Source organism: Alligator mississippiensis, chromosome 1 (assembly GCF_030867095.1).
Source record: "Alligator mississippiensis isolate rAllMis1 chromosome 1, rAllMis1, whole genome shotgun sequence".
In the NCBI taxonomy this organism is placed as follows: Eukaryota; Metazoa; Chordata; order Crocodylia; family Alligatoridae; genus Alligator; species Alligator mississippiensis.
Genome location: NC_081824.1, coordinates 430,492,972 through 430,520,905, shown reverse-complemented (window position 1 = coordinate 430,520,905; position 27,934 = coordinate 430,492,972).

Sequence of the window (27,934 nt, the reverse complement as noted above, 5' to 3'; positions counted from 1 at the left end):
TCATCAAGTCTGACCCCCTACATAGGCAGGAAAGAGTACTGGGTTCAGATGACCTCAGCCAGATGCCCATCTAACCTCCTCTTGAAGACCCCCAGGGTAGGGGAGAGCACCACCTCCCTTGGGAGCCCATTCCAGATTTTGGCCACTCTAACTGTGAAGAAGTTCCTCCTAATGTCCAGTCTAAATCTGCTCTCTGCTAGCTTATGGCCATTATTTCTTGTAACCCCCGGGGGCGCCTTGGTGAGTAGAGCCTTACTAATTCTCTTCTGCGCCCCCATGATGAATTTATAGGCAGCCACAAGGGCGCCTCTCAACCTTCTCTTGCGGAGGCTGAAGAGGTCCAGGTGCCCCAGTCTCTCCTCATAGGGCTTGGCCTGCAAGCCCTTAACCATACAAGTGGCCCTTCTCTGGACCCTCTCCAGGTTATCCACATCTCTCTTGAAGTGCGGCGCCCAAAATTGCACGCAGTACTCCAACTGCGGTCTGACCAGCACCCGATAGAGGGGAAGTATCACCTCCTTGGTTCTGTTTGTCATGCATCTGCTGATGCACGATAAAGTGCAGTTAGCTAACTTCGTCACACTGACGACTCATGTTCATCTTGGAGTCCACTAGGACTCAAGATCCTTTTCCACTTCCGTGCTGCAGAGCAAGTCATTTCCTAGGCTGTAGGTGTGCTGGACATTTTTCCTCCCTAGGTGCAGCACTTTGCATTTCTCCTTGTTAAATTGCATTCTATTGTTTTCTGCCCATTTGTCCAACCTGTCCAGGTCTGCCTGTAGTTGTTCCCTGCCCTCCGGTGTGTCCACTTCTCCCCACAGTTTTGTATCATCCGCAAACTTGGACAGAGTACACTTCACTCCCTCGTCCAAGTCACTGATGAAGACATTGAAGAGTATAGGTCCAAGGACCAAGCCCTGCGGGACCCCACTGCCCATGTCCTTCCAGGTCGATACCGACCTGTCCGCCACCACTCTCTGGGTACGACCCTCTAGCCAATTTACCACTCACTTGACTGTGTGATCATCCAAGTCACAGCCTCTTAATTTGTTCACCAGTATGGGGTGGGATTGTGTGGTGAGAGTGGGGCAGGGCCTACGGCCAGCACCAATTTATTTTCCAGCCAGCCCCTGCTCCCCACAGAGTAGCCCGTGGTCTCAAAAAGGTCTAACACTTAACAGATTTAACTATTTACACTTTATTTACAAAACAAGAATAATAGGAAAGGCTATTTACAAGTGAGCTTAAATGGCATAACCAGAGTCACAAGACAAAACAGAATGCATTAGTCAACCCTTGACTCAAGAACCACAGGTAGGGTAACTGGCAGCTTTCAGCCACTGCTGAGATGCTACAGCAAGGAAGCAGGGTGCTCGCTTCCAGCAGTTCCAACAGGCTTCCCAATAAGCGACAGACTGCAACAGTGTAGGCTCTTCTGGTCTGCAGCAATCAAACTGTATCAAACCACAGTCCCCCAAAGGGGCTGAAGGGCGAGCCTCCATGGCAACCAAAAGGCAAGCAACAAGCAACAGAGTAGGCTCCTGCAGCAATCAGCACGACCCAAGCACAAAGCTCAGGAACTCCATCCGATGACAATCAGCTGCAGAATAAGGGAGAGGACTGAATCCCCTCTGGGGCAGTCAGTGGCAGAAGGTCAGCAGCACAGGCAGCTCCCAGGGGTTGTGGCTCTAAACCCCTGCTCCAGATGACTGGCCAGGCACCCCACACACCTCACAGCTTGCCAATCCCGCTCCGAGCACCGACCTGCGTCCCGAGCTCCCCGGGACCCTTGTCCTGGTGCTCTGCCACTCCTCAGGATCCCAGTGCCTTTCCTGCTGCTGTCCCACTTCCCCAGGGAAGGTAAGGGGTTTCCTCCACTCACTGGCCCTGCTCCTCTGCTCCAGATAAGGAGGCCGCCTGCGCTCCTGGCTGCTGCTTCTTCTCCGCAGTGGAGTGGGGGCCCGACTGCCACCCCTAGCCTCCAGGATGCCCGGCTCATCCAGCACACTGCAATGAGGCCTTGGGGCACCAGCTTTCTGCCCCAAACCCTGGCCACTGCTCCCTCTCTGCTGCAGGGCTGGAGGTACGGCCGACTGCCTCTGCCTTCTCCCAGGGCCTTTGAGGCTCTTCAGAGGGGTCTCTCTGCTCCCTCTGCTGGGTCAGCTCACCCCAGCTCTTCTCCTGCATCGTTCCCCGGAGTCACTGTCAGCAGCTCCCACGCACCAGTTCGGCTGCTGCTTTTTTTCCCCCCAGTCCAGTCCCTCCTGGCTTGCAAACCGGCCAATCAGGGCTCAGGGTGGCTGGCCCACAACCCCAGCCACCCCCTTCCATGCAAATGGGGGGATTGAAAACCCCTTCTTTCTACTGCTTCTCCTTTTCCACAGGGCAAGGCTCCCCTGCTCCACCCTTGGGGTCGCCCAGAGTTAACCAGCACTGTTTCTAGCCCAGGGTGAGTATCTCAAGCCAATCTGGTGAGCCCACATTGGCAGGCTGTTACACAGGCATCCATACATTTGTCCTACATTGGGGAAAAAAAGTCACTGGGATGCAGAGACTAGGAGAGTGGTTTTGAGGCTTGGTCTTTTTCCATCTAATTTTTACTATGTTTCCATAAGATTTTACCTTTCCACCATGACTGTCCTCCAAAACGCCATAAGGAGACAACAGTCCTTACAGTCCTAGCCTCCAACACAGTTTCTCACAGTCTTTCACGAAAAAGAAAACATATGACCTCAGACTGCTGACAGTTTCAGCCCAGCATTACTACACAGACTGATTTAAAGTTGATCCAATTCTGTAAGATGATAGAAGACCACCATTACCTTCAATGAGTTTTAGATCAAGCCCAAATATCACTACATAGAATGAAATCCAATGTGTACTATTTAAACAAGTATCAAAACTTTATTCAGTGCCTTTCTCCAAGCTCATCAAAGCACTTAGCAATGGTAGATATTATCATCTCCATTTTATGCATGTGAAGATGAGATGCAGCCAGAAGAATGTCACACAAGACCTAATCCTGCAGTCCTTTCTCAAACAAATCTCCCATTAATTCAGCGTTGACTAGAGTAGGAGCTTTACCTGAAAAAGGCATCCAGTAAATTAGCTAGATTCATGGTTAGAACTCAGATTCTTCAACTCCCTGGGCTCTAATGTAACCACCTCACTGCACTATCTGCTCATTTGTAAAATAAGTTATTTTCATCTGGGAAAAGCTAAACAGGACTCATTTCTAAACTGTGTTTTTAGCCTGTCTTGATTGCTCACAGCCTCTTCTGTGATCTGAATGGTGTTGTGTTGAATAGATATGAATAAAATTGCCATTACATTTTGTATATCTTTAGAATAGTTTTCACCTTGAAACATGTACATATGTCTTTAAAACAAAAGAAGAACATTTCCATAGTAATGTAGGATGACAATTCAGATTCCTTGCAATTCCAAATAAGTGACATTTTACTAACCTGCATAGTATTCATTCTCTAATACAATGTGCTTAACTAAGCTTTTCTTCCCCCCTGTAGCTCAACGTGTACAAACCTAGAAAAAGAGTTTGACTGTGCAATTTTCCAGCACTTATAATGTAATAATTAATACAAATAATAGCTTTCTAGGGCTGCCCTAGAAAAACTGATTGCAGGTGTTCAGTCATATGGATCGCAAAGGGCAGCAGAGAGGTTCTGTTGCTTCTTCTTCCATCAGCAATAATTTCAAGAGCTACAGGTAGAATTGCCTGATAGCTTGTGAGACAATAGCATCAGATTTGTTGCCATGATTTCTGAAGCTGTCCTTCTGTAACATGGAGACAGAGGCTCCTGTTACTTTTATTTAAAAAGCAGGATCAGAGCTCCCCAGCTGGAAAGAAACACTGCCCTTGGTGAGCTGGCTGCAGGGGAATAAGCAGCCAGGAGGCCAGAGGCCATGAGTACAATAGGGCAGAGCCCTGCTTGGGCAGCAGAGGCACTGCTACAGTAGCTAAACCAGCAGCTGTAAATTGCCCTTGCTGTCAGCCAGCAAACCAAACTGGAAACCCCGGCAGGGGACTGGGGAACCGCCTAACCAGAAAGGGCAGGGCTTAAGAGGCATATAAATCCAGCACCTGAGGCAGAGCAGGCATCCTGGCCCTGCAGGTAGGAGGGAGAAGAGCTCCTGTCCAAGAAAGCTGTAAAGGAGTGCCTGGCTGACAGTGGGGCTGCCCTTGGAAGTCACTGATGCCTTACAGAGGAATACAACCCAGGATAGGGGGAAGTTTTGTTCTACAGACAACAAGTTGGGATTTCTGTTTGGATCTGGTGTGGGGATAGTTTGCATTATAGCCAGTAGGATTACTCTTCTGATATAGTTTACACTGGTGGACCAGTTTGTGACTGACAGGAGAGGAGGAGGTCACAGTGGTACCCATGGGCACATGGCTGTTTTGAGCCCTGCCCAGGGCTGGACTCAAGGGCTAGGGACAGACATTACACATAAACCAGTTTAAGTTATCAGAAACTGGTTTAAACCTGTAACAGAACAGATGTTCAGTGCACATAAACCAGTTTGAAAATGGCTGAAACCAGTTTGAGATAAACCTGGTTGAATGTAGTATAAGACTTGACTGATTTGGCTCAAACCAATTTATGCAATGTCTATCCCAGACCCCTTGCAGGTTTAAGCTAAACCAGACACCCCCAGCATCCCAGCATGTTCTCTAGGCTGGGCAGGGCTCTGTGCTCCACAGCAAGGCTGGCCCCTCCCTTCTGCTCCTGCAGCTCCAGAGAGACTTGCAGGCACAGCAGGGTCTGTTGGCTTCCCCGTGCCCCCTCCTCCCCCTCTCACCACTCACTGCATAAGCAGAGATCCCTTCCTCTCTCCCACAGCACGGACCAGACCGTAGCCAGCGCGTGGGTTGCTAGCTAATGCTGTGTATGGCAGATAGGGCAGTGTCCGCCCTGCTCAGCTCCCTGCAGAAGGGAAGGGAGGGCTGCTCTAGTGCCCCCCTGGCTTCTAGCCTGAGCCACTGCAGGCATGTGCCTGCATTTCTGGGATGTCTGTCTGATTCAGCCTAGCCAGGTTAGACAAAGCTGCAAAGATTGAATCAATTCAGGCTCAGGCTTTTGAATGTCAGTCCCTAGCCAAGGTGCTGACAAGCAACAACTCAGGAGAACTAAAGCCTAGGCCAGAGAAGGCCATAACCATACAGGAGACAGGCCCAAACTGCAGGCAGGCAGCAGCTAAGAGGGCAAAAGCCTGGTAATAGAAATGGACTGAAGTTGGGAGGCCTAAGGGTCAAAGCCCCAAGAGGGCAAAGACTAAGGCAAGGGGCCCAAAGCCCAAAGGGGGTGAAATCAGAGTCCAAAAGGGTAAGACTAGGGCTGGTGCCCATTAGCTGAGGTCCAGTGCAGTGGACCTAGGCTAAGGAGTCAGCTAGAGCAGAGGGGCTGAGAAGCCAGGAAGGCTGAGGCCACAACAGGGGTGTAGAGGCCTGAGGTGACCTGATGTTGGATAGGGGGCAAAGTGTCCCACCTAAGTGAAGACTGGTAACATCTATGAGGAATAGGTATGATTTGGAGGCCACAAAACTAACCCTTCAAGCAACCGGTGCCCTGGGTCACAGACAGGCCAGGAGGGGCTACTTAGTGTCAGAGGGACACGTTTGGGGACCAGTGGGGTCTGGGAAGGACAAGCTAGCCAAAAGGACAGAAGAGGGCTCACTTTGGGAGCCTAAGGCAGCCTTCCTTTTCACAAACCAACTTATTAAATCAAGGCCTGGCAGGAAAGGGAAAAGCAAGGAGCCCAGACAGCCAGAATGGGTGCAGGAGCCACATGGCCACCAGGGGTTGTCCCAGCCACCCCTGGGGCTCAATCCTGTTATATCTTTTCAGTCATCAACACGTGGACTGGTGCAGGAAAAGTGGGCTGCTTTCCACATGCTGGATTATTGTTGCAAGGGCATGGAAAGTCTATCCAGCTTTTAAAAAGTCAGGGAGAAGGTGGGGAGAGTTATTTTCTGCCCTTTTTGCCTAGTAAGATCACAGAAGAAAAGAGTGGTTAAAGGTCATCATCTTCTCCCAGAAGGTGGCTGAAAATAGAAGTACAGGATGTGAGACTTATTGAGGGAAGATTTGAGTGGGGGCGATGACAATTTGCTTCCCCTGTCCAATTATGTGGGTTCAGAATGTGTCACTCCCCCACAAGGCTGAGAGTGAGAGAGAGAGAGAGAGAGAGAGAGAGAGAGAGAGGTATATTTAGTCTTCTTATGCTTATGGAAGGGACCCCATAAAAAGAAACATTTTCTTTTATTGCTGCCTACCCCCTTGAGGTTAGAAGGTCTGACATTTGGGCTCTTCAGTCAAGGAGGAGAGCCACAGAAAGATTCTCTTCCCTTCTCTAAAAGACAGGAAGTGGGAATGACCTGCCTCAAATACCACCTGCCTGTAGCCTAGAGCACTAGGAGCCCTAACCAAGAGATGGTCAATACCAGATGATTGGACAGTCAAGTATAATCCATAGCCATGATATTTAATTAAGGAAATATTGGAAATATTTTTCCATATACAGCATATACAGTAAGTTGGGAGCTCCTCAAGTCTCCTGCTCCACAGTGGATAATAGCATATCATATGAATCGTGACATAAACGTTAATGCCAGTGAACATGGACTATGTTGTATTCTGATTTAGCTTTGGGCAATTTAGAGCCAATACATTTCCTAAAAGTCCTCATCCAAGTTCACTGCCAGTGTTGACTGATGCAATTCTAGCAAAAGCCAAAGAACTATATACACTGACATACCTGATGAATCTGACCCAGAGACTAGAGTTAGGTCTGGAGCACTGAGGTTTGTTGTAGTTAAAACTTGATTTTTGTAATCTTTCTATCTTGGACTCTCTCTCAGCAAATCAGTACAATTAACAATTGTACTTTCCTCCTATTTTCTAGCAATTAGATTTTACAATAAAAGTTCTGTGGTCAGTTGCATGTTTTAATTAAAGTGGCACTCTTAATAAGGCTTTGAAATATCATGGGCATAGACAGGGGATAATCATCTAAACAGAACAGAATTGAGTAGAGGAGAAATTAAAGCCTAAATCTGACACCAGTAAATTAACTGCTAAAGGTAGTTCTTGGTACAACCAGATTAATTCCTTTGGCTCACATGATACTTTTCTAGAGGTATGTTGCTAAAATCACATATGGATCCAGGTCAATCAAACACTGTTAAAAAAAAAAAAGTTGAAGGAAACAAGTAAGTGTGTCATGCTAAAAGGGCTTTCCCAGGTAGAATTTCAAAATAGGTTTTCATTTGTAGCCAATGGGTTCAATATGTGCCAAGCCATTTTGCGACTAACACAGGAGTCACTTTTCACACATGATGTCTGAATGAGTAAATCTGGAAACTCAGGAGATAAAATGTCCTCGAATTCCAGGCCAATGAAATCAAATACCAGTGTCTCCAACAAAATATAAAGGAGAGGAAGCAGCATGGTTGCAGACCAATTTAATTACTAATTAATATCTAATAAAGTTACAAAAATAGGAAAAGGAGGAAAACGAACCCATAGAAGATTTGAAAAAATGAAGTGGCTGCTACTCATCTTTTTAGGTATGGTTAAAGAAATGAAAGCTACAACATTTTGGACAAATTGAGAAGCAGAAAGAATATAGGGTATCGGAATAGTCAAGATGAAAGGAAGCAAAAGCATGAAATAGATATTCAGTAATAGAAAGGCATGTGGGTGATACAGGATGTAGGGAGTCAGGCTGACAGAGGCTGAACAAGACCAATTTGCGGAGGCAAGAGAAGCTGGCACTACTTCTGGAGGTTTCTACCTTATGCTCCATACTCTAATGTTAAACATGATGCCTGTACTTATTGACTAGGGACAGACATTCAAAAAGCCTGAGCCTGAATTGATTCAATCTTTGCAGGTTAACCTACCTGACTAGGCTACATCAGTTTTGTAACCAGACAGATATCCGAAAAATGCAGGCACATGCCTGCAGTGGCTCAGGCCAGAAACTGAGGAGAGCTAGAGCAGCCCTCTCTTACCCTGCTGAGCTGAGGGGGAGGGCATGGTGAGGCCCCAGCAGGATGCTCTGATTAGGGAGGGGTTCCTCCCCTCCTTGATAACAGGGCATTCATCAGCTCTGTTATCAGCATTTAGTATGCCATCAGAAAATAAAGCCTCTGGGCATGTGTAGACAAAACAGGGACCCTAAATTGAAGCGGTGGGTTTTAAAAACCACCGCTTTAATTTTGGGCTGATTAAACCCCTGTGTCATGCACACACCTCACTGATTTACCTGCCTCTCTGGCGAGGAGAGGAGAGCGAGCTGCTGGCAGGCGTAGTGGTCCCTGGGCTGCGGGTTGGCTGGTGCTTCCCTCCATGGCAGTGGCGGCCCTCCTCCGCAGGTGGCACCTGCCCATAGGCACCCAGCTCAGTCGCAGTGGACACCACAGCTGCCGAGGGAAGCACCAGGCCCACGCGCAGCTCAGGCAGGCTTGCGGGGGGGAGATCAGGCTCGCTGCTTTTCTGCAGAGCCACGGAGCTGCACAGAGCCCGGTGCTTCACTCCGTGGCTGTAGGGGCAGCAAACTAAAACTCCTTGAAGGAATTTTAGTTTGCTGTGCCCCAAGTCATTTAAGGTGCATTACACCACTGAATTTCCTGCAGCAACTGGAATTAATGAGCAATATGCCACCGAGGCATGCAAACACTAATACCATTAAAGCAGTGCAAAAGCATATAGCCCACTTTAAAGTGTCATGCACACGTGCCTCCCATTTTGTCTACACACGGCCTCTCTCATTAGTTCAAGCTCTTCTTAAACAACTTTTTCCAAGGAAGGAATGGAGGGATATTATCAGCTACCTGTTGATTAGCTCCAAAAATCCCTAAGCGGACACAGTCCTGTCTGCCTTTCTACCGTCTCCAACAGCACGGACGTACCCAGCATGTGGTATGCTAGCTAATGCTGAGAGGTGTCTGTGAAAGGCATAGGGGAGGGGGGAATCCCTGCTTGAGCAGGGAGGTGAGTGGTCGGGGCGGAAGGGAGCAGGGGGAAGCCAGGCCTGCAGTCTCTGCCAGAGTTCCAGCCAGGGAGCAGAGGAGAGGGGCTAGCTCTGCTGTGGAGCAGAGAGCCCAGCCCAAAGAGCATGTCAGGATGCTAGGGGAGTCTGGTTTAACTTAAATCAGGAACGGGTCTGAGACAGACATTGCATAAATTGGTTTGAGCCAAATCAGTTAAGTCTAATACTACAGTCAACCAGGTTTATCTCAAACTGGTTTCAGCCATTTTCAAACTGGTTTATGTGCACTGAACATCGGTTCTCTTACAGGTTTAAACCAGTTTCTGATCACTTAAACCAGTATATGTGTAATGTTTGTCCCTAGCTATTATCAGGGATCCTGGTTTTCTCTGTTTAAATATTCAAAATTCTGTGATAAAGCCCTGAAAAATCTGCGATTAAAAACCCCCAAAATGCATTTCTCTGCAATTAATATGAAAGACCATTATATTATGTGTGTGTGTATGTGTGTGTGTGTATCTGATGAACACAATGTTTTATTGATATATTTACAATTTGGAAGCCTACCAGTGCCTCACTCATCATAATAAAATACATCGTAAATACCTATACATTTTGGTGTTTGATTTGGGGTTTTTTGCATAGAAAAATCAGAGCTCTCCTGCCCCCTTCACTCACCAGGACACAGGCCCAGCTGCAGCTGTTCCCACAGCCGCTTTGTGGCACTGAGCAACATTTATATGCCAGTGCTCTGCCTCTGCCCTTGCTGTTGCCCCTAACTCAACCTACAGCCCCCACAGCCCTGCCTGCTGCCTACTCTCTCCCTCCCAGCAGCAGCTCCCCCCCACACCAGGTCACAGAACCAGCTGTGACTGTCCTGCCTGCCACTTTGCGTCTCTGAGCAGTGCCATACCTTGCTGTTTTACTCCCCGCACCTGTGCCTAGGCCCCAGCAATCCCCATGCCCTTCCTGGGATCCCCTGACTGGGTTTGACAGATGCTGCTGCACATCCGGCCACCCATCACCCTCTCCCCCCTACTCCGTGTCTGGCCACTGGGAGTACACTTCTTAAAAAAGGTTGAAAACCCCTGAAGTAGAGGGAAGTCTGGGGTACAACCGGGATGTAGGCAGTCACAGCTTGATCCTCAAGGGTCACAACTAGGAGACCATTATCAGGAACAGACAGTGCCTGGGGAGCAAGGGTTTCAATCAGTTAGAGGATTGTGAGCAGGAAGGTCAGGAGACTGAGGTCTGTAAGGATGTGGGCAAACACCCTGTATGGAACCATGAGCCAGAGTAGAATCAGGAAAAGGAAGCAGGGGTCCAGACTGGAGTCACTAGCCAAGGGGTCTGGAGCAGGCACCTATAGCCAGTGGTGGCAGGAGAAAATATTATTTGGGGGAGGTGGGGGGTGCAGGAGGCAGTGCAGGGCAGAGGGTGGTGCAGGGCAGTGCAGGGCCGCCCTGTCCTCTCACAGGGCCTTTGCAGGGCCGGTGCCACAATGACAGGGTGTGGTGATGGTGCTGGAGCAGTGAAGCCACGTTTGGGGCGGGACTAGGCCCTGTTACCCCCAGCCTTCCACTGCCTATCGCTATAGCTGTATAGGACTGGGATGTGGGTGGTTGCCACAAGCCAGGAACCAGCTGTCAGAGGACAGGAGTCTCAACTGGAGTATGAGGCACAAATTGCCAACAAGACAGTGGGCGTGTTTACATGTGCCCCTGACTGTGCAGTTGGTGCTGTGCAGTCCCAGCTGCACATGGTTCCCGTAGCGGCAGCATCACAGTTAGTGCCTGCCATCACTACGGCAACATAGTGTCTTGTGTAGACGCTCCCAGTGTGGAGCACAAGGGGTCTCGGCTGGCACCTAGAACAGGAAACCAGACACAGAAAACAAGACCTAGGACACTAGGAACAAACAGGGAGGAACCAGGTAACTAAGAACATGGAATAAAAAGCTCAAAGCACAACAGGGAGGAATTTGTCTTATTGAGTAGCCTCCTGGGCTCTGAAAGAACTGCTGCTTATAAGCAGGCTGCCACCCCCATGCAGGCAACTGAGGCCAGCTGTGGGTAGTTAGACCACTGGGAGCCAGGTCCACTCAGTAACCAAGGCCAGCTGGTGGCAATTTAACCTGCTTACTGCCCTGGCTCCTGACAAGGGATTATGGTTATCTGAGATCATTGCATGCACAGCAAGCAACAAAGAGTGAGAGTCAGCATTAGAAAGATGTGCATAATCTGCTCTGAGTATCTCAATTGTGTGGAACTTAGTTTGCGGGCAGAGCTTGGGGCATTACCATTAAGTCAAGCTTAGCAAAGCCCCAGCTATGAAGCTGGCATGAAAACAAGACAGTAATGATACACTTGGAACAGAGTTTTTTGATATTTTCACCAATTAGGGGCACTGACCAGCCTGAACTGAAAGAACTTATAAAGAACATGGATGTTCTTTATAGAAGTTTCAGGCTGAAGCTCTGAAAAGAAGGAAATGGAGGGGGGGGCGGGGAACCTGAAGAGACTATAGATGCAAGTGTCACATACACAAGGCTATGGCCAAGCAGGGTGATAGAAAAAAGAAAGGGCAAGTTACAGAGGAAAGAGATGCATTACACTGAATTCAGAAAGGATTTAATTGGTCTATCGAGTACAATATTTTTTATTAACTGTATTCATCGTTGACTGATCAGCACCAATTAATTAGAATATGCATAGGCTGCAATCTGTTAATGTGTCTTCACATGAATCGCTTGGATTAATTCAAAATGGCCATGAGGGGAATTCATTTATTTCTCTTGGCTGCCATATTCTCATACAATGATGCAAGTCAGTGGTGTATCAGTTGGAGGAAATAACTGGGCATTTTTTCTAGAGCGATTCTTACTGGGGCTCCTTGCTGGGGACTAATTGCTTAGCAGTAGAGAAGGCCATGTGCTGCCTTCAGTATGGCTGCATTTAGGGCATTATGGCTCCCTTCTGACCTCACCTCTACTGTGGTCCAGGTGAAATATCATGGAGCAAGGATCTACCTGCACTTAGGGCTCAAAATCTGCATTTTCTAGCTCTAGCCCATCTCAAAGAATAATGTAAAATACAAAAATGATAAACTTCAAAATATTCACATTCTAACTAATTGGTGCTGACCAGTAAAATCTGAATGGGCTCTAACAGAGACTGACCAGGCAACTTCCCATAGATACTAATAGTGTCTTCAATCCAAAGCTGCACAGTGATCTACTACCACAGAAACACATTGAATAGATAGTCATTAATGAGGCTTTCTAGAGAAAGTCTGTCTATTTATAGCTTTTTCTAGTATTGCCCCTGTGAAATTGCAGAAAATGTGGACCACCCTTCAGCACTAGACTGGAAATTAAAAGATCTGTTTTACTTAGCTTACCATACACCCTGTTTTCACCAGGACAGTCCTGTTTTAAACACCCATCCTGAGCATCCCATTGGTTTTATATCAAATAAACACTTGTCCTGCTTTCATTAGCTACCATAAATTTCTTAAGGCATGTTCAGACCTGCATTCAAAGCAATCCCAATCCCACTCAAATTTTAATTGAGTATAAAACAGAATGTTTTAGTATTTTTCAAATGTACTGCTGCCTTCCCCACCCCCACACACCTCCTGCCAGAGTACTTCAAATGCAGCAATGGAGTGCTCTCCAGCCAATGGGGGAAGAGGTTGCTGGTCCTCTGGAATCACCCCTCAGTGCTCCACTCTCCCCACCTGCACTCTATGGTGCACTCTGCTGAGACTGGGGCTCAGAGAGATGAGCATGTGGGGGTAGGAGGATGGGGAGTAGAGCATTTTAGGATGCTGGAGGATTGGTTACTATACATGTAGTTAACTCCCCCACCAACACTTTTCAAGTTGTCCCATGTGAGAGCCCATGTGAGAGCCACAGTGAGGCAAATCATGCTCACTTGCTTTTGCTCCACCTATGCCAAATCCCAGATATTACACAACATAGCTGCCTTAGAGCAGCCCTGAGCAGGCACCAATAAGCAGACCTGAAACAGAGAGCTGGAGAGCAGCTCTGGGTCACTCTAAGGCAGCTACCTACATTGCCCCATGCTCAGAGTTGGCCCATGCAGAGTGGGAGGGAGTGAACAGGGCATGATGCATGGCAGCACACTAGAGCACAGTACAGAGGTGATGCAGACATGCCTTCAGGTGGAGATGACACTATTCCTACTCTGTGGGCACATCTACACGTGGCTGTACAGTACTTTTGTTACTGCACCATCATTTATTACTTCCTTTTGGATGTACTAAACAATGGTGCAGTAACAGCCTGTACTACACCGTGCTGGCTGCGCATCGTTATTTCTAGCTGCTACGTTGCCATAGCAATGCGCTATAAGGAGGGAGAGCATTGCTACAGTGACATAGCAGCAGTATCACTGTTTTTGCCAAAGGATGCTACGGTGCCATAGCGTCTTGTGTAGACGCACCCTGTGGAGCTTACATTCAAATAGACAAAACTGCCTAAAAATGCATTAGAAACCCAGTTCTGTCAGAGGGCACTTCGTTGTTTAGTTGTTTGTTTGATTCCACATTCTCTGAATGCCACATGTGGGTGACAGAGCATTCACTAACATGAATTAGTATGAAACACACACAGAGCTTGCACAACAGTGACAGCTGAAATGCATGCTCTATGCCAGCTACTGCAGCCTACACAATGTCCTGCTAAGAAAAGTGCTTTGCAGACAACAGCAAGAGAAAACATTTGGTTTGGGGGAATTCCTGCACTTGCCTTCATGTTTATTTTTAAAACTATTGGCTTTGGTATCCATTCCATCCTAATTACGTTTTGTTGCTCCAGAAAACTGGCACCATCTCCGACAGAGAACAGCTACTTGTTTCAGTTCCTTCCTTGCCCAGCTAAGCTTGACTGCCAAGAAAGTAGTTTTAATCAGTGGATCTTTTTCACATTTGTGGGCTTCTACGTACTGACACACTCTTGACTTTAAGATTCCTCTTATAAAAGCCTAATAAATTACTATGAAATAGGAACATGGGACTGGAAGGGGCCTCCTTAGCCATCAAGTTCAGTCCCCTGAATTCACAACCAAACCAACAGAATTGTTCAAATCATCACTTCAAACCCTTAGCCACAACTACAATGAACAGTATCAAAAACAACAAGAACACCAGGGGCCACAAGGGACCACCTGCCAGTACAGCAACAGAGAGCTAGCTGGTTGTAGCACGTTAGGATCCCAGGGGTGGCCATGACACCCCCTGGTAGCTCTGTGACTGTGCCCCGCTCTGCCCCTAGGGCACCCTCCTAGCTCGCCCGCCACACCTTGATGTTATATAAATAAATAGGGAGGCTGCCTATGGACCTTTGCAAGGCCTCAATCCCACTGGTCTCAGGCCCCTGGCTGGGCCGCTACAGTCACAAGCCCTTGGCTGGGTCACTACAGTCAACTGTGCCTGGTTGGGCACCCAAAACATTAAGAGCTAATTGTGTGGCTCCAAAACCTCCCCTTTACCACACCCCATGCCTCACGGGTGTTACAGGTATGCTTTCTCTCCATTGGGGTTCAGCCTCCTCAGTCTCTGCCCCTTTTACCTAGCTAGACCTTCTAGCCTAGGCGCACTGAACTGGACCTGGCTTTGAGGCACTAGCTTCACTTGTCCCTTCCAGTCACCGGGCCCCTGGTCCCTGTCTGCCCCCGGCCCCTCTGTGGCTGCACCCTTTGCTGTACTAATGAGGCCTCCTCCTCATCCCGGTCCACTGGTATAAACACAATATAAACACCAGCCCCTGGGCTATTATATAAATAACAACATTTAGCAGCCTGTGGCCCCTTTAAGAGTAGAAACCTTCACTAACCCAGCACCCCTGGCTCCCCTGGGCAGGAGCTCCTTCCCTTGTGGCAGCCAGGGAGAGACTCCCTTGCCAGCCCCAGCCTTGGGCTGATATGTTCCCCATGCCCTGCCTGCATCAGGTCTGCTGACAACCTGCAGGTGCCTGCTAATTACCCATTAGCCTGTTGCCCTGGTGACCTGCAGCTGTGGTGCCCTGCCTAGCCTTCAGGGCTCCTTGGTTGGGCTGTTTTCCCTCTTAAAGGAACAGAGAGCCCCAAGCTCCGTGTTACATTGGTTAATATACATTCAGGAGGTTCTAGGACAATGATTTTCAACCAGGTTGCTGTGGCACCTTGGGGTACCTTGAGATTCTTTCAGGGTTCTGCAGGGTCCCAAGCAATGTTAGCACTGTAAGGTATGCAATCATGATTTACAAGATAAATCCAGGGATTTCAAATAGGAATCTAGAGCATTAAAAGCATCCTGGGATGTTGTGGTCCTTTGGAATTCTGTATAACAGAAAAATTGCTTTATTATTTTTCTGTAATCAAAAATCAAGTGAAAACTAACAGCTGACATTTTCCAACCGGTACCCTGAGTCTATCTGGGGGTGCCTTGAGTCTATAAAATTTAAGAACCACTGCTCTATAAAAAGAACACTAGTGAAAGCCAACCCCTCCTACCCTCCCCACCCCCATAGTCTGTGCCAATCAGACCTAGGGGAAAAATTCCTTCTGGATCCCAACTTTAGCACTAACTATGACCCTGAGTAGAAGAGCAAGATCCTCTATCCAGGATCCTCTGCTTTTTCTAATACTGGCAAGAGCATCAATCCCCCCAAACAGGTGTACTGAACAGAGATAAAAGTACCTATATTTTAATGTATACTTCATTATGTTAAACAGTTCACTGAGTCAAATTTGTTGTATATAACCATAACTTATAATTGTTTGCAACTTCTACCCATGAGCTTATAACTATGGGAGGATCTAAGATTTTAAGAAAGGGGGTGCAGATGCTGTGGCACATCAGCACTTACAACACAACACATATTTTTCTTCAGTTAAAAAGAAACTAGATGACTTACTAATATGCTAAAGGCCTAGCATTATACTATTCAGTTTAAGATCCAAGCAAAAACAAATATAACAATTTGAATGTGCACTAAATTTGCTAGATTACAGATAAAGTTTTAAAAGCACAACAAACTAGGCCAAAAATAGTTAAAATAGCCAAAAGATAGTCCTGTAGTCATTATAGTCATTAGTCCTATAGTCCTGATTATATACATATATACACACACACACATATATACATACATACATACACACACACACATGCATATACATACACACACTTCATTTGATGGAAGAAAAGGGTCTCCACAGGAGAAAAATCAAATAGTCCTGACAGTGATATGTGCAGCTGTATTACTTTACCTCTCAGTAAGCATATGAAATAGTTAAAATAGTCAAAAGATAGTCCTGTAGTCATTATAGTCATTAGTCCTGTAGTCCTGTCATTAGTCCTGTAGTCGTTGTCAAATGTGCATCTCTTATTCAGATAGCCTTCTTAAGTGTCTTCACAGTGCCTCCAATACTTCACTGTTTGTTATTTCTACACCTGAGTTAATATTACCATATCAGAGTTTTGCTTTTTAGCTAAAGCTAAAAACAGTCCTCAGAGCTGTATAAGGGGCTTCTTATACATTAATTTTAGGTGGCTGCTGCAGCTCTTAACCCCTGGATTGTCCACACATTAGCACCAAACTAATTTTAAGCACATTTTAGGCAGATTAAAGTTATGCCACTCCAGGGCAGGTTTATCTCTGTTCTGTGTTACCCAGTTCATGTTCCATTAATGTGTGGCCACTCCCCACAGATGAGACACCCAAGTTACAATCCACCAGCATCCCAGGGTACAATGTCCCCCTCCCACCCTCCTGTTCTGGTGGACAAAATTTCCACCCCTGAAACTACTACTCACACAAGGGGTTCTGGCACAAAGCCAACTCCCACTCCTACCTCTGGGAGTGTGACCTTCCTATCCCTAGGATGCAACCCTGTGCAAACAGCCTAAAGAGCACATGCCCACTATCCAGGTTGCAGGGCACAGACAGGTCCAGGAGCAAGGTGTAGGAGAGGGGAGGGAACAAGGTAGGGGGCCAGATTTGGGTCATAGATTTCATAGATTTCATAGACATTAGGGCTGGAAGGGACCTTGGAAGATCATCGAGTCCAGCCCCCCGCCCAAAGGGCAGGAAGTCAGCTGGGGTCATAGGATCCCAGCAAGATAAGCATCCAGTTTCATCTTGAAGGTGTTCAATGAAGGCGCTTGAACAACCTCCGGTGGCAGGCTGTTCCAGACCTTGGGGGCTTAGACAGTAAAGAAATTCTTCCTTATGTCCAGCCTGAAACGATCTTCTAGTAGTTTGTGACCATTCGACCTCGTCATCCCTTGGGGCGCTTTGGTGAACAAACGTTCCCCCAGATACTGGTGGTCACCCCTGATAAACTTGTAGGTGGCCATCAGATCACCCCTGAGCCTGCGCTTTTCCAGGCTAAAGAGCCCCAGGGCTCTCAGCCTGTCATTGTAGGGTCTGCTTCCCTGACCTCTGATCATGCGCGTGGGTCCCCATAAGCTGTGGCTCCCTTCCTGAAACAGGGGCAGTATCACCCCCAAAAGCACCTTCCCTCACCACTCCCAGCTCCCCACTCCCAGTCCCCACACCTTAATCCCAATTTATTAAAACATGAGATCTTAATTTACTTCCTCTTTATTTCTTTTTCAAGTTTTTTTTACTTCTTTTTATTTTATTCTTCAGTGGCTGAATTCCTTCATTTTACCACCCATCCCCCATTCCCATTTCCTTTCCACCTCCCATTTCATTCCCAGCCCCCATCCCATTAACTCTCTACCTCTCCGCTTCATGTTCCTGCCCCCTCAACCCTTCTCTGCAACACACCTCAAACTAGAGCAGGGATAGAAGCCTGTCCTGGCTCACCAGCCCTGTAGCAGCAACTCACAGTAGGGTTGTGCGAAGCTTCAGTCCCTGTTTCGATTTGGCGGCGATTTGGCCCAATTCAGTGGCCAAATCTCCAAATTCAAATTGAATCAGAGGACCCTTTAATCTCTCTGAATTGATTCGGAACTCTCCAAATCGATTCAGAGAGATTTGGACAGATTTGGTGATTCAGATGTAGATACAGCTTTAAATGTTTTCTCTACATACCTCTCTGAACGCTGCAGTGCTGGGGCAGATGCAGCATCCCACAGAAGCACAGAGGGCTCCCCTGCGCGCTCAACAGCAGACCTGGAAGTGGACCAGAAGCACTTCTGGTCCACTTCCTGGTCCACCAAGGAGTGCGTGGGGGGGGCCTCCCTACTACCCGCCGTCTCAGCAACTGGTGCCTCCTGGATCTGGGGGGGCACCCGGGGTCCTTCTGCAGCGATTGCTCCCCAGCAGATCAGGAAGTGGACAGGAAGTACTTCTGGTCCACTTCCAGGTTTGCTGCCAAGCACACTGGAGAGCCCCCCATGCACCTGTGGGACACTCCATCCACCCCAGCACCTCAGCCATCACGAGCCACACTGCTACCTCAAAGTATGTAGAAAAAAACTTTTAAAGCTGTGCCCATGTCCGAATTGGTGATTCCCCAAATCAGCATCGAATCTTCAGATTTGGATTCAGCCACATTGAATCAGGGACAGTGATCCAAATCAACGGATCGAATCACTGTCCCCGATTCATGCCAAATCCGAATCAAATAGGGCCCATTTCGCACAACCCTAACTCTCAGCTATAGCTCCTAGTCGAGCTCCTGCTTGCCGACCCGCTAGTGACAAGTCACAGCTGTACAGGTTGGGTACAGTCAGAGAAGGTTTTTAGTCTTAAGGTGTGACTACTCCAAACTCCAGCTAGAACTAACACCAATCTACATTTGAGCAGCTAAAAGTGAAACATGTAACAAGGTTCTAATAAAAGAGGAACATTACCAGGAATGGCTAACAGACAGCAAAACTGCAGAAGAATAGTTTGAGTAGTGGAACATCAAACCCATTAAAAGGATAGAGAGTCATTAATACCTGGGGAATAGAGAGAGATTATCAAGAATCTGGGAGAGGATAATAAGCCAAGAAGTCAATTAACTTTTTAAGCACTGCCTGAATAGAATTGCTGCTGCCCCTTTCAGGCACTTGGTTTTCAAGTCTGAGCGGAGCAGGAATCAAAGCAGGGTACAACGGTACCACTGCACGCCCCGCCCCCAATGCACTTCTGCTTATACCTATCTATAACAAATATTTCCTAGGTTTGTCACATTCATTAATCATTCATTAATTCTTTGGAATAGAACATTAATATAAGTGTGGCTAATGCATTTCTGGAATGAAGCCCAGAAACCATGGTGGTGAGCTGCAAGGTTGTATAGGTTATAAAAGGATTCCCTTCCAAAGTTCCTGTTGGGGGGGAGGGAGTCAAGAAAAGTTTTGAGTAGTCCTTGTTCTTTCTCAGAAAGAGAGATGATCAGATATTCTGAACAAAGATATGGGACCCATAACTACTTAGAGCTCAGTGGCTGCTTGAAGCCAGAGAATAACTGGCCATTCTTAAGCATTCTGCTATATGTTCATTCTTTATAAAACTACAGTTTTCCAACAAAAATTATATGAATTTCCCTCCTCCCAGTTCCACCAATAATTCCGAATCAACTTGTTGGAGGTTCTCTCCAAGTACCTGGTGAATAAATGAAAACATCCCCTAGTTCAGGATCAATGATTTGGGGGTAACTAAACAATCCTTCTGCACAAAGAGTTTCAATTCAAATTCTTATTAGAGTTTCCATTCTGATCAAGTAGACAGTAACACATTTTTTTTTTGCAGCCTGATAAAAGCATATTACAGCAGATCCAGTCCAGCACAGATGAAAGAAAATTGGGCCCTTTGTTGGCAGCATGGCCTTCTATGCTCCAGGTCAGATTCAGTACAAAACAGCAGGTGGTTTTGCTGCTTCTCCCTCTGATAAGCCTGCATTAGGGAAGGAGCAACTTTATATCATAGGTGAGATTTCTAGAATGTGCTGAATTAGTGTATCCATCCATTTTGCTGAACATGCCCTCATCCTCCCAATACCACTCAATTTTTGACTGTGCCTTGCAACATAAGAGGTTGTTGCAATCACTGTCCATCAATGTAACTCACTTCCAGGATGCTTTATAATATGATGGCAAAAGCCTGAGTAGACTCTGGCCTGAAGCTGCCCCATCCACTTTAACATATATGTATGATCATATCCTGTGTTTTCTGTTTTCCAGTCTACAACAATATTGCAGAATTGTCTTTTATTTTTTGTAATCCTGCATAATCCATTTATTGAAATCATTTATTTCAATGGAAGAAAAATTAGTCCCCATGCCTATATATTTTTTTAAATATAAAAATATTTAATTTGATGGAAGAAAAGTGTCTCCACAGGAGGAAATCAAATAGTCCTGACACAGCAATATGTGCAGCTGTACTACTTTGCCTCTCAGTAAGCATATGAAATTCAGTGCATTCTGTGCTGTACATCTAAAATGCACCTGTAACTGCAAATTTCCAGATGTCCTAGTGAAGTCTATTCAGCAAAGGAACAGCCTACAGTTGTAACAAAAACAGATTAGAACAATCAGAGGGAAGTGGCAAGGTCCCTTGGCCAACATTTGAGAGCCAAAGGATCCTGGTTCTGCTACTGATATGCTGTGTCACCTTTGGCAAGTCACTTCACCTCTGTCTCATGCCCTACCCTTTGCATGTTGAGGTTTATTCTTTGAAGCAGAGACTCTCTCTCTCATGGTGTATTTTCTAGCACCTAGCCCAGTGAGAAAATAACACAGTTCAATCTCAGGTCAGGCTTTTTAGCACTGCCTCACTACAAATAAATGGATAAACAAATGAGAGTTAGAAGGGCATGGAGTTTTGCTACATATCCATTACTCCATGGAAATTGCCTGTGTGCACTGTTACCACATATTAAGTGAAAGCTAGACCAGAGTAGTTTAATCATGAATGAAAGAGGGGTAACTTACTGCAGTTTAGCTTTTACTACAGGTCAGGAACAGGCACATGGGCCGTCACTACAGTAGCTACTTGTAGTAAACTTGTAGTACATTCCCAGGCCCTTTAAACTCATAGCATTTTGTTATCCATAAACTAAGTAAAATAACAACAATGACAATGGGGGACCCAAGAATGTCAGACTGAATTCAGCCAATTTCTGATTTTAAGAACTGAGAAATCAGACAAATTATTTTAATTGTAACCAAATATGAGCTATGGTGCCACACTTTTGGTAGTAGTGAAGAGAGATGAGACTTGAAGGCAATCATTTAGTAAAAGGCTGAACTGACTCTCTAGACATACACTGCCTTTTTGTAAAAGAAAAATCAAACTCTCATTCTAGTTAATTGTTTAAAATAAATATTAGGTTACTCTGGCTAGGGACAGAAGTTACACATAAACCAGTTTAAGTGATCAGAAACCAGTTTAAACCTATAACAGAACAGAAATTCAGTGCACAGAAACTGCTTTCAAAATGGTCGGAACTGGTTTAATATAAACCTGGTTGAATGTAGTATCAGATTTAATTGATTTAGGTCAAACCACTTTATGGAACTTTTCTGTCCCAGACACCTTCCTGGTTTAAGTTAAATCATAGTCCCTCAGCATCCCAGGATGCTTTGCAGCTCTGGACTGGACTGGGCTGTGCAGTCTGCTCCAGCAGAGCAGGGTTAGCCCCACCCCTTTCCTCCATAGCCTGAGCACTATCATTGCTGCACCTGGCTGAAAAGGGGGCGGGGATGAGGGTGGGGGTGGGGGTGGGAAACCCTGCCCTGGAGTGCCCCCATCACTGTTCAAGTGGCAGGAATGGGAGGCATGGCCAGACACTGGTAGCCTGAGGGGAAGGTGGGGTTTAATCCCTGCTCCCTCCCATCTCCCACTGGTGTGGGACCCCAGCCAAGGTCTGCCTGGCTTTCTCCCCATTTGCCACAGGAGCAGGGGTATGGCCAGACCCTGGCCCCAGGCCTGAGGTGAAGGGAGGGAGGGAGCAGGGAATCCCAGAGAAGCAGAGCTGGCAGGGACCTCCAGAGGTCCTCTAGTGTCTAGTATAGCCCCTGCGTGAGCCCTGGCCAGACCCTCTCCCAGGGGGTCTCTGTACTGCTGGGGGAAAAAATCACCAAGGGCTTTCTATGGCTGTTTTTACTCCCCTTGCCCTAGCACCATGCCCCTCCAGCCCTGAGCCCCAAGACAGTGCCATGCAACCCTCACCACCCCACCCTGGCCCCATAGTGGGGGAGGGGGACAGCCCTGCCTACCACAGCAACTCTCTGACAGCCCAGCTCAGTCTGGGTGCTGGGCCAGGCCTTCCCAGACAGCTGTAGCTCAGGCACTGTGAGCAAACCCTCCACTCTTTAGATTTAGCTCATACAGGAGGGTCTGGCCAGGGCTCAGGCAAGAGCTGGACTAGACACCAGAGGACCCCTGGAGGTCCCTGCCAGCCCCACTTCTCTGCGATTCCTCCCCTCTTTGCCTCAGGCCCAGGGGCTGGCCATGCCCCTGCTCTCCCTGCTTGACCCTTTGGTGCCAGCCAAGGCCAGGGTCCCTCCTCCCACCCCAAGAAGTCTGGCAAGGGCTGCTTCCCCCAGTCCCCCTCCAGGCACACCCTGGCCAGGGTCCCTGGGTTTAAACCCCTCCCCAGTCATACTCAGTCTGCCTTGGCCTGGTTGTGGCCCCCAGACCTCAGCTCAGCTTCCCTCCAGCCCTCTGGCCACTGTGGAAGGGGAGAGAGGGCTCGCTCTAGCGCGCCCCAACTTCTGGCCGGAGCCATTGCAGGCATTTCCAGAATCAAAAGTTAATGTCTATGCACTTGTTTCTTGGTTCAATCTAGGCAGGTTAAACTTACCTGCAAAGATTGAATCAATTCAGACTTGGGCTTTCTGAATGTCTGTACTTTTTCAGTGACAACGGTGTGCAGAATGAATGGGCTTCTGCTTTTCTTTGGAAAGCTGACAGAGCCAACTCTGACTTCAGCAGAACTGTGTAAAAGCATTGCTGAAAGGAGGGCTGAATAAAAGATGTTACAAAAGCCATCCAGTCATTAACTCCTTGCAGGAGAAGACCTCCCATGAACACTCTAACACTAACTACACTGGCCAAGGCTTAAAGAAAGTGGAAATGGGAAAATGTAACCCCTACCAGTCTTAACATAACTTTTTCCCTATCTCAGAAAACAAAGATCAAAAGACAAAAGAGGAGAGAAGTGGTACTGTGCGCAATTAGGGTTTGAGCAACAGAGAGGTCTGGGTTTATTTTCAATCCCTAAAGTTTTGTGCAGTGTCCGTGCAAAATGAGATGCCTCAAATGTTTCCAAGACTCATCTACCTCTGAGTCAGAATAATCTTTGAAGCAAGGAGGGGCCTGGTATATTTTTGAACCGAAGCAGCCTCCTTTCACATTCACCTGCAGACACTTTGCTGTCCCCTGAGGCTCACGCAGAATTATCACGGGAGCTCTGAGCTATACCTGCATCACAAAAACAAAGATTCATGCTCAGCTCCAAACACTGCCTCAGAAATTGTGCTGCTCTGAAATGTGTTTTGCCTAAGCTTTGAAAGATGAAGGCCAATTAGTTCTGCAGTGTCAAGCCTGCATTTTCCCAAACCAGCTTAACAAAGGCTCTTTAAGTAGTTGAAATACACAGTTTTTACCAAGAAGTACAGTTGTTTCTTCGGTGATGTAGTCTGTCACTGGCCTGTCTGCTAACCGTTAATAGCATCTCCCTTGGAAACATGCAGTGGATATGAAAGCCAATAGCAGAGCGAGAAGAGCTGCCCAGTAAATCAGCCAATATTTCCTAATTAGCAAATTGAAAAGTAGGTGGTTTGTTCAAAAGATGCATCAGTTAGTTGACAATAGAAAATAAAACCTCTGAGCCATCTTGCTGAACAGAAGTAACTGCTCAGAGCAACCAACTAGCTTGTAAATCTGAAACTTTCTCAAAGGTTTTGGAGACTCCCCCACCCCCATTGGGCCTGTGAGTATCCCCAGCAACCAACTACATTTCAACAGCAATGAGGTAAAGTTTCTTGCTTGTAGCCATTTCGAAAACCCCCGTTTCCATGGTCACCCGCTTTCCCGGGCTCCTTATAGTGAGTGCTTTGTGCTGCTGCTTGGAAGGGTTGAAAGGCAGGACTAGCCGCTTTCACAGAGCTGCTTTCAGCCCTTTGTGCACCTGCTTGTGTCTAGTCAGCCCTCCACCTTTCTCTGACAACCCCCCTCCCCTGGCACATGCACACACGCACTCATGCCCCACCCCAGCTGCACACGTTTTTGCTATCACAAACTCTTTTTTTTGTTTTCATTACCAAAAACTGGGGTGAGGGGGAAAAAAAACACCTTACCTTTCCCAGCATTCCTACTATAGGCTATAAAACTGCTCTTTGGAGCACATGCAGTCCAAAAAACCCAAAAAGGTAGGGGGAGAAATCCGCCATTAAAGCTAAAGTCTAGTTCAGCCACAAAAGACTCCAGAGATCAGTTCCACGCTGTCCCTACCAACTGGTAGTGTCTCCAGACTTCTACCACTTGCAATGTTCAAAAGTAAGGAATTTAGGAGGCGACTTTCCTCAGATATGCCTCCTCCTGATCTGTCACCTTCATTGCCAGTGAATCCCGTGCAGGCTCTGTAGGGTGTGTCTGAACATCAGATTTCACAGGGGGGTGAAAACTCCAAGGACACACCACCATAAGAACCCTTCCAGTCTGACGTGCCCTGAGCTGAAGGGAGACACTAAGGCTTATTCAGAAGCAAGTTAAAATTCTGATCTCTTACCCCCTCCTTACTCCCAGGGTTGATACATATGCATCAGAAAGGTGGAGCCAGTCTTCAGCCCTATTAATCCCCCAAGGATGAGAAATCAGAGAATGGTTTTGAATTGGAAATGATGCAGAGTCTGCTGAGAAGGAATCTGTGTTTATGGTTGGCAAATGTATAGAAGGAAATTTCCCTCTTCCATCACTTGAACAAGAAATAAAATGTCCTGGAAGTTTCTTTCTAACTGTTCTCAGTTCATACAAATATAATCAGTTACGGCACCACAGAATCCTTCAGAAAAATTTTGCAAAAGTTGCATTTATTTTTAGAGCTCCCCTATTATATAGGGCACAGATAGAGTTGCCAGGCCTCTCGCTTGCAACTCCTGGGCTAGTGCTCATTCTACAGGAGTTAATGTGTACAGGAATGCCAGGACACAACAAAAACAACTGAATTGGAGATCTTGTGGCAATCATCAAAGCTCCTTCCTCCAATTTTGAAAAGACCGCAATTTTGTGTTGGCTACAAATGTCCAACTCGGGATCCTTAAAATTCTAGTTTATTAGGTGGATTGAAACACTGTAATCATAAACCTTGGGGCTGGTCCCTACACACACACACACACATGCACACACATACACACACACAGTAGCAGGCTACAGAGTCAGGTATACCTATCCTACAAGCACTGGAGTCTGCCGTCGATGGCCAGTCAAGGCTTCTTTCAGCGTGGTGTTATCCTCCAGAAGGGGGTCGCCGGCTGGTCCTTCTGGCTGGACAGGTCTGGTTGAGTTGGAGATCAAGAGGGCACCACTGAGGGTCACTTTTCACTGCCTTTTATCTGTCCCTGGCAGACTTTGGTGACTCCCCAGTTTTCAGGTTTGCCCAATCCAGGGGTCATTGACCCTCGTGGGACTTCCCCCCCCTCGGTGGCTACTGGACGGCATCTGTCAGCCCCAGGGGTCGTCCGCATGTACGTGCAGGTTTGGGAGTCCGTTGATGAATTTAGAATAGGGTTCTGGGAGTGGTTGATCTGGAGATATTCAGCCCAAAAGTTGGTCTCTGGTGTTGATTAACTCAGGCCAGGGCTTCTAGCCCTTGATCAGTGATGTTTAGAGATTTCCCGGTTGTTACATTGTCTTCTATTGAGTTCTTCCGTTAGTTGATCTGCAGCTTCCAGGCGATAATTGTTGTCTGCTACTATGTTACACATTCAATCACGTTACACATTCAATCACTGATTCACTCGCTCTTTCAGGGGCCAGCCTGATACAAGGAAGGGCAGTTTGATTCCTGCCCTTGTTAACATTGTTACAATGTATAACTTACTTATGAAACTAAATACATTCAATTGAAAGATGAAAGGTGAGGAGTATAAAATATAAGCTACAAATGCCATGGCACACAAATAGATAAAAATACCAAACTACAAGGGGAGATACAAAATGCACACATACAAATTTTAAAACACAATTCCTTATCTTAAAGTGAAAGAGAGAGGAAGGAAGAAAAGGTAGAAAAAGAGAAACATATCCAAAGAGAGGAGAGCAAATTCAGGCAAGAGGAAAAGGGGGCTTTCTGCTACACTTGCAAATTACTTTTCATAGGGATCTGTCTATATGTAGCAGTTTCTGGGATCTGAGTCTGTGTTTCCATGTTGTTGCCAAGGTTTGAACAAGATGATAAATGTTGAAGGATGTTGGAACAGACATTTATTACTTATAATGAATAATTATTAATTGTCAACCTTGTTATATAAAAAGTACCCCCAAGGCATGTGAGTTACTCTGCAAACAGGTAAAAAGATACAGTCCCTGCACTAAAGAATTGAAGGCCACGTCCAGATGAGTGTGGCTGTGCAGTATGTGGCACTGCAGACACATTTGCGGAGCCACATACTGCACATTCAGTTCTTCTTCACACTGTAAGGGAGCAGCATGGGGGGGGGGGTGGGGGTTATATCCAGGGGTCAAAAAAACCCATAGAAAGAAAAAGTGGGGCAGCACCCATGGCAGCAGCGTGCACCACCTGAAGCTGGAGCCTGGCCAGCAGGAGCTGTACTCTGCTGGTGGTCAGGCTCCACATGGCAGGATCACTGCTGCTGCAGCCCCAGCACCCCAGGTAAGGCTGCTGGGGCCAGCCTAGTGCTGATCCAAGCCTCCCCTATCCTACCCAGGGTAACTTGTCCCACCCCGGAGCTCATGTGGCATTGGCATTCCCCAAGGACAACTAGCAGCAGTGCAAGGTGCGCCACTGCTAGTTGTCCCTGGGGAATCAAATGTCCATGAACATCTGAACGTGGCCTAAGAGTCTATATTTTGTTGATACAGGAACTTTCTTACTAAGACCATAATGTTTTACAAGCATACCAAGATAAACTCTAATAATTATAAGTACTTTTGCAAAGCAGAGGGAAGTATTATTATCACCATTCCACAAACGAGGTATCTGAGAGCCTGGGCACAAGAATAAGTTACCATAGGTAAATGAGCGGAGATTTAGAGTGCATCAGCTGCTAAATGTGCATGTTCTTACCCTGTAGTAGACAGATGCTAACATCCAGCACCTTAACCCACTTATATAGAAGGGCAAAGATCCTGTGAGTTAACTGATTTGTATGCATGACAGGAAGTCATGCTGGTAGGACCGTCTCCCACTTCTCTGTTTCAGCGCTATCCTTCCACCCTCTCACTTTAGTGATGTGTCTTTCACTATTACCATTCAATATAAAAATAAACTTAAGGTCTTCTCACAGGAAGTGTTCCATACAGTGCCAGGTGGAACAGATCAGAGTCCAGACACCACTAGTAGTTGATATTTTTTTAAGTGATATAAAAAGGATTCATGCTTCTTCATATATGCTGGTAGTGAATGAGCTTCAGCATGTTCAGAGATGATAGGTTTGGGAGATCCAAAACCCCTTACGATATATATCAGGGCTATCCAACTTCTGGGAAGCATGCGACTGTACCCCCTGCAAGCTGCAGACCCCCCTACCCCCTGGCCACACCCTGGAGGTGGCCCTCCCAGAGTCTTCCCTGCCATGCAAGCAGACCACCCTCCTCTCCCCACATGTGCAGTGCAGGCACCTCGTGTCTCCGAGCTGTGCAGGCAGCCTAACCTCTCCCCACAAATAAGCAGGGAGCACAAGCAGCATGGATCCCTCCCTGGGCCCCTTTCCACCATGTCAGGAAGTAGAAATGAAAAGAAGGAAGGGGAGCCCGGAGATCCCAGCC